A 13,795-nucleotide genomic window follows, 5' to 3' on the forward strand; every position below is an offset into this window, starting at 1 on the left:
CAGACTCAAACCTATTAACATGCATTTACTGGATTAGTACTTTTGATCATTCAGAGAAAGGGCCGTATGAAAATAAAGTTCTTTGAGTATTAGGCAGGTTAGTTTGTTATGTGGGGTTTGGGGAAGATTTTTCTTTATGAACAACTCCCTTTGTCTCTTCTCCCTTCTTGTTCTGTAACTGATATTTTTAGTACCCCATGGCATTTATACCTTATCAGAAGTCTGCGTTACTTTTATTTCCTTAAAGGAGACTATCAGGGTGGTATGTTTGTTTTATTTTTGATTTTGTTTATATTTTTAAAAATTAATTTATTTGAAATTGAAACATAGTTGGTATACAATATAATATTAGTGGTAAGTATACAACATAGTGATTCAACAGTCCCGTACATTATGCAGTGCTCACCAAGGTAAGTCTAGTTACCCTCTGTCATCATACAAAGGTATTACAATATTGTTGACTATATTTCCTATGCTGTGCTTTACATCCCTGTGACTTATTTCTTTCATAGCTGGAAGTTTGTGCTTCTTAATCTCTTTAAGCTATTTTGCCCACCTCCCAGTCCCTCCCCTCTGGCAACCATCATGGTTCTCTGTATTTATGACTGTTTCTGATTTGTTTGTTCTTTCGTGTTGTTTTTTAGATTCCACATATAAGTGAAATCATATATTTGTTTTTCTCCGACTCATTTCACTTAGCATAATAAAGGTGGTATGTTTAGATTTTCACTGTTATTCCTCTTTGCTCAAGGCACAAAGTACTTTTTTCCTATGTTTTTTGTTGTTGTTTGTTTCATAGTTGATGTAGTAAAAAGGAGACTGGATAATGCTTGGGACATTTTGAAATTTGCTTACATTTATCTTTGGGTGAGAAGTCTCTTAGTAGGGAACCATACTTTCCATATAGATTTCATGCAAATGTGAGAAAAATTTAAATTTATTCTCAGATTTTGGAGGAAAAAACCCTAAAGGCTTATGATTAGCCTTGAAGTTTGTCTGAATTATAGGTCCAAAGAACTTATATATGAAATAAGAATTATAGAAACTTTTTGTTTTGAGCAGAAATAGCAACACTAAATTCAGAAACACATCACATCAGATTCACTGAGGCATGTATGGCTGGCTTATAAACTATTAGTAACTTAATATGGGGAATAATAATAATCGCAAATCTCAGTTCTTTTTTTTTTTCTTTTTAAGATTTCTTTATGTATTTTGAGAGAGAAAGAGAGCACACACTCATGGGCCTGGGGGGCGGGGAGGGGCAGAGGGAGATGGAGAGAGAATCCTCTAGGGGCCTCCCTGCCATCGAGGAGCCCGACTCAGGCCTTGATCCCAGGACCCTGAGATTATGACCTGAGCCAAAATCAAGAGTCAGCCACCCAACCTACTGAGCCACCCAGGTGCCCCTCAGTTATTAGTATTCTTATCTTTTCAGATATTTTTCATTCAGCTTCCTAGGTGTAGTGTTGAACATTCCATTTTCCTAAACCAATGAAAAGATACCTACGAATTGGATAAAAAATTTTGTTTCTTCTACCAGTATTCTTAGCCCATCAATAGAAATAACTAGATGTAGCCCACACAGCTGCCTTGGGTGACTTCATAGGATGTGTGACCACCATTAGTGCTTAGGTTCCATAGATCATGTAGAGAAAAAAGAGAGACAGGGTATAAGGAACCTGGAGGGCAATTTCTTCCTTTTTAAATTCCCACACCTACATATCGAGTCCTGTTACAGCTTTTTTCTCCTTGATACCATTCCAATTTATCCAGGTCTTTCCACATCATTACTGCTTTCTTGAGTTAGGCCATCACTGCCTCTTACCTAGGTTATCAGAACAATCTCCAAACCATCTCAAGTCTTGTCTTTTTCTACACTAATAGCCTATATGGTCTTTCTAAAATCCAAACTACGTGATGAAAACTTTTCAGTGTAACCCACAGTCCTTAGGATAAAATCCAACTCCTTCACTTGCCCTATCAGAATTTTCATAATCCTGTTTATCTTTTCAGACTCCTCTCCTATCTCTTCTCTATCACAGTATTACAAGAGAATTGATATGTTTGTAAATCTCTTCAAAATATGCTTTTCCTTTCTTTTGCAGATGCTGTTCCCTCAGATAGGAAAATCTCTCTGTCCTCTGATTTCTTTTCCCTGTGGCTCCACCACCCTCCTTTGCTTAATTAACTCAGTTTAGCAATGACCTTCACCGGGAAGTCCTTACTAAAACCCCCTTCCCCAGATTAGATTATTTTATCTCTCCACCTGCCTCTTCAATTTAGCTCTTATCACACCTTGATTTTGTCTTTGGTTTCTTTAATTTACCTGCTAAAGCTTCAGGGCAAGGAATGCATTTCGTTAACCATTGTGTTCATATAATAGGCACACAATAAACATTTATTGACTGAATGAAGAACCCTCCTCAAATAGGTTTGTCAGGAAAATGAAAACAGACAAGATGCTGAGTGGAAGTGTCAGCAGTTACATATTTGCTATCACTGGGAGGAACTTTAATTGTCTTTGTTCTGCTTTCTTCTCCAAAGAAGCAAAAGTGCTAACAGCTGAACGTTGCAGAACAAAGCTTCTTGTTTTCTTAAAACTTATTTATCATCTAGCACTCTAGAGATGATATGGTATGACCATAAACTCTTCCTCCAGCTTTACCTTATTTAACTACAGTGATTTTTTTGAAGTATTTCGTGTGTTCTTGTTTTTTCCTGTAAGACTTTTTTGAAGGAACCTTGACTTTCATCAGAGAAAAAATAGACTATAGTTTAATTTTTGGAATGTTGTCTTTCATGATTGTGACCATGATTATGAAATGCAGTTGCCCAGAGAGGAGGCAGCAACCAGACAATGTACTGAAGGGATGTGATACTTTTTCAGTGGTATAGGGAATTGTCAAATACTTAATAAATGTAGTTGAATTTGACCTTACTTAACTTTTTATAGTTGCACCTTTTAATTGGGCAGTAGACGTTTTCTGACTTGCCTAATTCCACAGGCCTTAAGCCAAAATGAAGAAAGTTAAGTATTTAATAAAACATGGCTTTCCTTAAAAGGTTTGTTTTTACTGTTTCATACAACTTAAAATGCAACTTAGAATGAACCCTCTAGTTACTGAATTGTTTCTGAAGGTCTAGTAAAACAGTAATTAGCAGGAAGACAGAGGAATAGATGCTCAACCTTCTGTCCACTCCACCCTGTGGATCTATTGGACATTTCTTAATGAATGTTCTGTTGAAAAACTCATTATGTAGAATATCGAGCTTGCTTTTTCTCCCCCCCTCCGATTCCTTCCTTTCTTTTGTTCTTTTGTTCTTTCGTCATTTACCCAGCGTATGTGTCATTCAGTCCTACTTCCAGAGATGAAGACCTGTGAACCATTAAGGAACTTAGCATTTATGTGGAAAGAAGAAAGTGAACCACTATTATGAAGCAGTTTGATAAATGCAGGGTTAGTGCTATGCATATTGGAAGAGTCATCTACTCAGTCTGGGCTCAGTGGTGTGATGAGAAGGAAGAATGAAGATTAGGAAAGGCTATTTGGAGAAAGGGGGGTATGAGCTGATAGTTGGGAATATAGGTAATATGTAGGAAATAATATCAAAGTAGAAAAGAAGAACAAAGAGAAGGGGGCAAAGACAGGGTACAAATGTGAGGAAAGAGAAGATAATACTCAGGCACCTGCAAATAGTTAGGTATCTCTGGAATTAGAGCTTGCATGAGAATTAAGCAGGGGTCAATGGGGCTGTGGCAGACAGGACCCAGAGTTGGAGAAATGGGAAGGGCCAGATGTAGAAGGGTTTTGTACAGGTCAAAATATATTTTTGAACACTGAGATGCATTACTAGGCATTGGCAATACACAAATAAATTAGGAAAAGTCCCTGCAATAAATGAATCCCAAATTTTGTAAAATAGGAAGACATGACAGCAAATATTTGCAATAAATTCAATACCAACAAGTATTTGGATGTTATTCAAATGACTGGGAGCATGTGGAGAGTTTTAAGTGTCAGCAGAATGTGATTACATTGCATTTGTGTTTTTTGGCATTGTACAGAATGAAATGGAAGGTTGTGAAGCCAGAGATTAAGACATCACTTAGGAGATTCTACTGCACTGATCTAGGGGAGATTCGAAGAAACCATCAGTGGGGATGGGCAAGTTGTGTTGCATTCAAGAGATAGAATTGATAGGAGTACTTGAGGATTATTTGACTCTTATGGGAGAAGGGAATGTTGCAGAAGAAGGTGACTTCCAGATTTCTGACTTAGGAAATGGAGCAAGGAAGTTTTCTGTTCCTTTTCCTCTGTTGGAAGTATTGCTTTTGCAGAGGCACGCTGGGAAGGACGCTTCCACCTCTCTCCCTGTCTCTCTCCTTTGAGGAGGAGGATTGGTTATTCAGCTTGGTCAGAGTTTGATACTCACGTATAATGATTTATGAGAGGGTGCGGCTATTGTCCTCAAAATGAAGAATCAGGCAGGAGACCTCCCCTTCCTTTGTTGCCTCTTCTGGGGAAGGCTTCTCCTCTGTTATCTTGTCTCCATCTGGGTTGTGAAGCTGCCCTTGATGCTGACTGGGAAGTTGATTCAGGCTCTGCCCTGTAGATATATTACCTGTTGCCCAAACACTTGACTTAGAGCAAAGAAAAATAAAAAAGTAAGAGTTCTCTTGGTAAATCTCCAGTACTGTGCCCCAAAGCTTACTTTTTGTTTTTCTTCATCAATCATTAATAACGGGGATGTTTCAGCCCCCATTCACCACTGATCTTTGCATGTATGCTCTAAGGGCCAGAAACTTGGAGCAGAGACTTAGGTTGCAGCCTCTGTTGAGTGACTGAGTGCCATTCGCCAACATAAGGGGACACAGAGTTGACTGTTTTATCCCTCTAAGTCTTTTATTCAGCCCCCCTTTCCTTTCTCAGGTAATGGGGTAGCATCTGCCTTCGCTCAGGCTCTGGAGCTTGATCATCTTCTGTAATTTTTTGCTCTCTCATCACCAAGTTGCAGCGATTTCATCCTTGAAATGACACTTGAATCCATCACTTCCTTTCTATTTCAGTCATCACAATTCTGGTTCAGGCTCCCATTATCTCTGACTTAGATGACTGCAGAAGCTTTTTAACCAGTCTTTCTCTCTCCAGTCTCTTCTCACTGCTTTTGGAGTTTTCTCAAGTGTATGAGTATCTGATCATATCACCGTCCTGCTCAAATACTTCAAACTTGTTATTGCTTATAAGAACCACCTGCCATGGTGTGGTGCCAGACTACACATGGGGTGGTGCAAAGGAACTGGTTTGGCTGGTGGAAGGTTTGGGTTCACTTCTGGCCAGGTCTGGTTATCCTTATGACCTTCCAAGTTTCTCTAGTACTTCTTGTTTCTTCATCTATAAAACAGGAGGGTAGAAGTAGATGTTCTCACAGGCCCTCTCCAGTTGTACATTTCTCAGTTGGCCACATTGCTACTTTTCTAGCCTCCCTAGTTTGCCAATAAGTCTTGACTTACAACAGGATAACTGTGGTACCTTAAACACACTCTGTGCTCTCTCGTGTGTCATGGCTTCACAATCAACACATTTGTTTAACAAGTGCTTCCTTTCTTACCCATCACTGATGTCCCCTGTTGAAATCTCACTCATCTCTCAAGGCCCACATCAGATTCAACTTTCTTCACCAGTCCTCTCATGATCTCTTCCGTTGGAATTAATCATTCCTTTGTAGATGTTGTCAGAACATTTTGTTTATAAAGCACTGGTGGTTTTCTGCAATTGTCCAAGTATCTATTTCTTTCTCCCCAGTATACTTTAAAATTCTTGTTGGGGAGGATGCAGTGTATTCTTATTTATATGTCTCCATCTTAACACTTTACGCCTGGCAGGATCTCAGTTGATAAATGTTGCTTAACTGAATGGACGTAATAAACATGCTCTTCATTAAGGAGTGTTGTTTTTCAGTGTGGTCACTTTGGGGGTCCTCATTCATCAGACTTGACTGATGGATTTCTATATGAATTTTGGAAGTTTTCAAAAATCACATTCGGCATCAAGGGACAAGTATTTGGAGAGTGAATATATTCTAATCTTTAAATTAAATTCCAGAATAAAATATCAAAAAGGTCTAGCACAATGGAAGAATGCTTGGATTGAGTGTAGCCTCTTAGACTAACACTAATGGATTAATGCCCTCTTGGTTGCATGGTCTTTCCTCTGTTTTATGGAATTACTAACAATATATTTATTAGTACTTTATAACCCTTCAAAGATGACTGAATAACTTTCTCGTATTTTTGTTTCTGTTTTTTTTTTAAACCTTTTCGCTGAAATGACTTATTCTCGTGTAGATTAAAAATTGCTTGGTCCTTATACTCTGCATAAACTCTTAATTTAATGGTAAAGATTCTGACCATGTTGATGATTCTTTACCCTAAATACTCATCAACTTGGAGTTAGAATACAAAGCTTTAATTGTCTTTGTAATCAGAGAGGAGTGATTAACTGCTGCCTATTCAAAAAGTCTGTTAATGGAAAGAAAAAGAAACCAGCCTAGTGTGGGATTGTGTCCTCCTTTTCTCAACCAGAAATGCTCATCGGGCACGTGTCTGTTTTAGGATTTTCAGATGTGGAGATAAAAACTGCAGCTAATTTTATCTTTAGAATGGAATAAACACTTGGGCCTTTCTCTGAGTTTCAGCAGAGAAGTTCAGTGTCATTGATGATGCTTGCCATCTGAAATTGTACTTTCGCAATCAGAGTAATTTTCCATTTAGGAGCCTCCTGCAGCAGCTGAATGCTGGCGGAACACTCTAGTCCCCTGTGCTTGATAACTTCGTGGCCTTTGTAGCACTGGGGGTGAGGAAGAGGATAGAGAAAATCTTCTTATATCTTAGTAACTAATTGATTTAGTAGGATTCATGCCATTCAACAGACATCCTTATTACTTGTGTTGTCTTGTCCTAAATCCATCTCAGACCACTGTGACATGGAAATGCAATTTCTTGCTGGAGCTACTTAAATAATCCCACAGTGTCTAATAATGTCCACTGTTCAGTCTGTTTTCCCAGCATGCTACATCTTCAGTTTTGTGACCTGATTTGAGTGAATGACATGCATTTTGGGGGAAGAAGGGCTGATGTGTGGATGATTTAAAAAAAAAAAGAAAAGAAAAGAAAGGAAAAAGAACTTTCAGAAAGATTACATTTTAAAATGGGAGAAATGATGCAGTACCAAGATTTTGATATGCAAATCAGCCAAAATAAACCATGCTGTACAGTTTGACATGCACAATGTCATTTAATGAGGCATAGTTATCCAAGTTATTTGAACTGCTTAAAAATCATTGTTAGCATCTGGTGAGAGTCTGCCAAGTTTTACAGCTAATCTTCACACACACGGGGCTGCATATCGCTTACAAGACAGAATAGATACCCTTGCTCATTTTGCCGCATGAACTTCCTTCTCCCCTTTTCCCATAAATTTTAAACTAAATTCTCAGTGGTCACTCCCTGATTCAGGAAATAGTACTTTGTGCCAAGGCCCCTTCTACTTATGGTCCTGTAGTTAAGTATTGGGAAAAGGGTGTGTAAGTACCTGAGAAAGCTGGCTTGAGGTGGAACTAAGTAAATGGTGTGTAGGTGAGAAAAATAAAAAAGGGGATCAGATTTATCCAGTGAGATGAGGAGGGGTTACCAGGGCTTCTAGGCACAAATGTTCCCTGCATCATACATTAATTATCAGTGATACAAATAACTGTCCTGGCTACATTAGTGGGTAGGGTAAGATCTTGGAGGGTAGGGAGAGGATAAAATATTTAAGGTGGAAGGCTCATAGAGGAGGCTGCGTTTAATGATTTATTTACATGGAAAACACATTTCCAAGTTGATTTTTAATAGTCACATTTGGGGGAGTTGCCACATTAAATTAAAAATACAAATTTATCTGAGTAGCCTAATCTATATAAGAATCTTAGTTTCCTTTCCTATATAAATGTTGTCAAAATTTTTCACCGCATTGCCAAACCAATTTCCTCTTTCTTGGAGCATGTAAAAATGGTTTTCTAGTGGTTCCCATAAGTGGAGTTTGTTTGAAAACATCATTCTTTTGTCCTGTTGGCTGGCCTTAATTATTTTTAATTTTCCTCTGGGGGATCAGAAGATTTGGCTGCTTTTTCTCCTTGAGGGTAAAGCAGGAACTTCCAAATGCCCAGGAAAATAAATGTGTTGCTGACTAGGTGCCCAGTAGAATAATGTAGCTGAAATTATTGTTTTTTTATGATTATTAATACTGAATTATGCTGGTAAAATGGCCTAAGATCCTATGATGAGAAGAGCTGTATAAATATGAAATCACAGTGTTTAACAACAGTTGCATCCTCAAAGGATATTGGAAATCCACTTATCTAGATTTAAATATGAGAAAGAGCATGAAATGTGTTAGCTTTTGAGATAGGGATGTGGATAAATTTTCAGGTTCATATATAGTGATTATCTGAAGTCTATTCTGATTTATCCAGCTGGCTCTTCCCTACTGGATTGATAGTAGATTTTAATATACTGCATTTCTTTCATGTTTCAGCTACCATACGACTCTTGCCATTAGGTAGTATGACACAGGGTGTGCTCTGGTAACTGCTGACCTTCAATAATCAGGGAGCATCATCTTTGCTCTAACTAAATAGAATACAAGTGGCAGGCTTACTGTGCTGTCCTAGATTCGCTACATTTAAATCAGGAATTTTAAGACGTTTCATTAGGAAAGATTTCTTCCATCTTTCCTTTTTCTTAAAAACTGTTTAGGGTAAAAAGGTGTAGAATATTTATTTATCCAGGGCTAAGCCAGAGTCCCCACAGGGGAGGCCAGTGCTATGAAAGACCTGTAGCAGGGTGGGGGTCCATGCCTGAGGGTGTTTCTTTTTTATCGCATTCCTCTGGACTCTCAGTGACACTACCTTCTAATGGTTGTCACATCTGATCTCACATAGTGCTTCTTTCTTCATTCCCTAAACCATCACTTGAAATTGTGGGGACATAGGGAATTATGGAGTGCATGAGGCAAAGCAGAGAGGGAATAACTTAGGTGACTATTACCTTATTTCAGCTTTGCATCTATCTTTTCAAACTCAGTTGGTGACATAGGGACCCTAGAATGGGTACTTTGGGAGAAGGAGGCTTTAAAACTTTTCCACTATTTCTGAGGCATATTCATTTGGGGTTTGCTACTTTAAGACATACCCAGCTTAGCTATTCTCTCTATTAATTTTATAAAATTCTTTGGGGGTAGGGTTGTCAAATACAGCAAATAAACATACAATAAATAAAAATACTACATGGGACATACTTATACTAAAAAAAAATTCATAGTTTATCTAAAATCCAAATTTCATTGGCCATTCTATATTTTATCTAGCAATCCTATCTAGGAGACATTCTGGAGTTTACTACCATCCCCCAGTTTCCTCAGTTGATCTTGATGTGTTAACACTCAGAAAACATTTTAATAATCAAAGGAAACCAGATAGATCAGGGTAGGAGTCAGAATTCATTTGTGTCATTGGCTGTAGGCCTCTCGATATTCCTTCCTTCCAGAATTGATTTTGGTAAATATTTCATATACCCTATTGAACAGAACAGATGTACATAGTTGGGGTTTTCTTTAAAACTCCTGAAGGCTCCCCAGCTATCTCACTTTCTGTGGACAACGTTGGCACCACTTGAGAGAGAGGTGGAAACCAGGGAGGAGCCATCACTACGGCCTTCGCGATCTCAGCAGCCTAGAAGCCTTGCTGGCAGAAGTCAAAAAGAGTCAGAAGGCTAGGGACAGCCACTAATCCGCCGGCCACAGCGGCAGGGTTTAGGAGAATAGCTGTGCCATTGGGATAAGGCTGTTCCTCCGTAATGTCCATGTTTCCATTATTAGAAGTCTAGAACTCTTCAAACACCTGAAGAAGAGCTCATTCACCTGAATAAGAACCTACTCTTAAAGGAGGAGAGAGCTCATGACCCATTGAGGACTCATCTCACCATGCCCTTTACTCCTATTCAGGTCATTTACCCAGAGAAGCCCAGGAATGTCAGATCATTCCAGACTCATGCCCATTGCCTCACTTATTTCCTGAGCCTTGTTAACTTTTCTGGAACAAAAGTTTAATCAGCTAAAACATCCTTATGTCTTTAACCTCTTCTGTGTAAGTTCCTTTCATTTTTCTTGCCTAGCTAAAGCATGGCTTTCCTCTGATGGCATTATTTCCCCTGGAGGCCCCTCAAATATGGCAGATTTCTCTCCTATATGCCTTGTAGAAAGAGACAAGAGGTGGGTTAGGCAGTTTGCTTGCTCCTTCTGATCACTTATAGATCATTCTTTCTATCCTCCTCTTCCTTAAAAATACTCAACTTTTACCCCCCTGTCATCAGAGTACAGTATCATCTGTACACCTTTTGTTTACAAGCCCATCCTCCCTTTGAGTAGCAGCTCTCACCTCTTGAAGATTTTAGTTTAGTGCTCCTTACACCAATGCCACTCTCGTCACATTCTTGGTGGTTTCAAATCCAGGTATATGAGCTCTCCAGTACTCTGTACTCTTGTTTCTTTGCCTCACTGGACCTCAGTCAACCACTCCTCTGGCTATAATCTGATCTTTTCATTACCCATGCACATCTGTTACCTCAATTTCAGACTTCCCATTAACTCTTTACCACCCCATCCCTGTCTCCCCAGTTTACTCCCTCAATTACCGGTTTCCCCATTATCTAAAAGTAGAGCATTCCTATGAAACCTTTCCTAAGCTAAATCCCATAAAACAGAGAAGCAGTTGCCATTCATTTATATGGAAACGTTTTTGAGTGTTGAAAGACTCAACAAAAAACCCCTCCCTGGCTTTTCTGAAACCTTAGGACACATCTTGCTAACAGATGCACAAAATAAATCGAAAAAGCACAGATGCTCACAGACACAGTTAAAAGCTATGGTGGCTCAAGGCTGAGATGCTGGGTGTAGCTCCTGGGAAAGGAGAGTGGGGGTGCCCCTCTCGCTGCTTGCTGTGTGTGCTGCCTCCATAACTGCTCACTGCAAAACCACAATTTCCGTTTTTCTTCATAAAAGCAAAAACCCTCTTGGATTTCTTTCAGGTAGTGATACAGGTACTAATGTTGGTCTTTCCTAAGAGTGATACGGAGTAACATGAACTTTAGGAAGGCAAGGGATACCTGCACCTCAACTGCAGCAATCTTTTAAACCTTCCCCCACCCCAATGTTCCTACTACCTTTTCACTATCCCTAAATCCCAAACCTCCTCTCCTCATCCCTTATCCAGTTTAAAAAATATGGCCCATCATTATACTCATTCACTTGCATACTCTCAACTCCCTTGCCCACTTTCCCTTTGTTATACTGGGCTAAATCATACTCAGCTAAATCACAACCTTGGTTAAAACAAGCTTTCTGAGCACTTCTGTGATTGAATCCAGGTTGATACAAGTGGGACAAAATGCACAATCACTGATGACTGGTTTCACATGATCATTACTTTCAAGGCAGACCTTAATGCTACCAGCCATCCTACCAATCTACTCATTCTCCCAGGCTCCTAGCTTAGTGCTGTCTACTTCTTTCTCTCTTTCAGTCCTCCCAGTACCCTCCACCCTCTCTCTCACCTAACAACCCTGCTTTCTACTTCCCTGGTAACAGAAAAGCCATCAGAAGAAACTTCCACATGCTCTAATTGCCTGTTTTCATCTTAACCTGTATACTCTACCCTCTTTTCTTTGATTATAAATAAGCATGATATTCCTGGTGAAGGCCAAATATGCCTTGAATGATTAGACCCCATCCTGTCTTCCTTATTCAGAGACATTTTGACAACTCACCCTTTTTTTTGTAGCTCCCAGTCCCCCTCTGTTGGATTATTCTAATTAGCTTGTAGTTGTGTCGTTATTTTCCCAATATTTAAAAAAAAAAACCCTCATGACTTTAGTTTCTCCTCTGGATATTATCCCATTTTTCCTCCAGAGAGTTATCTCTGCCTACTGACTTGCTGTTTCTAATTACTCCTTTCTCTTCTTAACCTACTCAAATCATCTTTTAACTCCCACTGTACCACTGAAACTGGTCTTATCAGAGTCACCTGTGATTTCCTTATTGCTTAATCTAAAAATTAGATCTCACTTACTAGAGTTTTCAGAGGCATTTGACATAAATATCCTCTCTGTCCTTGAAATATTTTCTCCATTTGACTTCCAAGACACCTAGCTTTCCTTCTACTTTTCTAGGTACTGCATTACTACGTTCTTCATCTTTTTAATTTCTTCTTTTTTTTAATAACAGCTCATTCTTCTTTTCTTTTTTTAAATTTAATTTTATTATGTTATGTTAGTCACCATGTATTACATCATTAGTTTTTGATGTAGTGTTCCATGATTCATTGTTTGTGTATAACACCCAGTGCTCCATTCAATACATGCCCTCTTTAATACCCATCACCAGGCTAATCCATCCCCTCACCCCCTCCCCTCTAGAACCCTCAGTTTGTTTCTCAGAGTCCATAGTCTCTCATGGTTCATCTCCCCCTCCGATTCCCCCCCCTTCATTTTTCCCTTCCTACTATCTTCTCTCTCTCTCTTTTTTTAAACATATAATGCATTATTTGTTTCAGAGGTACAGGTCTGTAATTCAACAATCTTACACAATTCACGGAGCTCACCATAGCACATACCCTCCCCGATGTCTATCACCCAGCCACCCCATCCCTCTCAACCCCCACCACTCCAGCAACCCTCAGTTTGTTTCTTTAATTTCTACATGTTGGAATGCGCCAGGCCTTACTCCTTAACCTTTTTCTCTTTTCCATTCATTTTCTCCATTCCCCAGAGGATGTCATCCTGATTCATGATTTATTTTTTTATTTTTTATTTTAATTTTTTAAAAAGATTTTATTTAGTTATCTGTCAGAGAGAGAGAGAGAGAAAGAGCAAGCGCACAAGAAGGGGGGAGCAGCAGGCAAAGGGAGAAGCAGGCTCCCCGCTGAGCAAGGAGCCCAATGTGGGACTCCATCCTAGGACCCTGGGATCATGACCTGAGCCAAAGGCAGATGCTTAACCGACTGCGCCACCCAGGCGTCCCTCATGATTCTTTTTTTTTTTTTTTAAGATTTATTCATTTATCTCAGAGAGAAAGAGTGAGCGGGAGGAGGAGTGGAGGGGGAAGGAGAGAGAGAATCCTAAGTAGACTCCCCACCCAGCACAGAGCGTACATGGTGCTCAATACCGTGACCCTGAGATCACGGCCTGAGCTGAAATCAAAAAAAGTCAGTCCCAGACTGAGCCACTCAGGCACTCCACTGTCATGATTTTAAATATCATCTATATGTTTATGATGTCTATATTTATGTCTCCTGCCTGGACCCCTTCTCTGAACTTCAGTATTTAAATGCATCTGAATATATTCCATATACACAATGCTTACCTGATGTTCTATGGGGATGTCACTTAACATTTCCCAAATATATCTGCTGACATCCCCCCACCTCCAAATCTGTTCTTACAGTTGTTTTCCTATCTTTTTTTAAATGGAACCTACCTACTACCTACTCATTCATTATACTCATTCACTTGCAGAATCATCTACCTACTTGTTCTGACCAAAATCTTTGTGTTATCCTTGACCTGTCTTATTTTCTGATATTCTACATAAGATTTGTCACAAATTCTATTGATTTTACCTTCAAAATATGTCCTAAAATTATCCTATTCTTACCACCCCTGCTACAATTCCTGAATCACATGCCTGAATTAATGCAG

Source organism: Phoca vitulina, unplaced genomic scaffold (assembly GCF_004348235.1).
Source record: "Phoca vitulina isolate PV1807 unplaced genomic scaffold, GSC_HSeal_1.0 scaffold5, whole genome shotgun sequence".
NCBI lineage: Eukaryota > Metazoa > Chordata > Mammalia > Carnivora > Phocidae > Phoca > Phoca vitulina.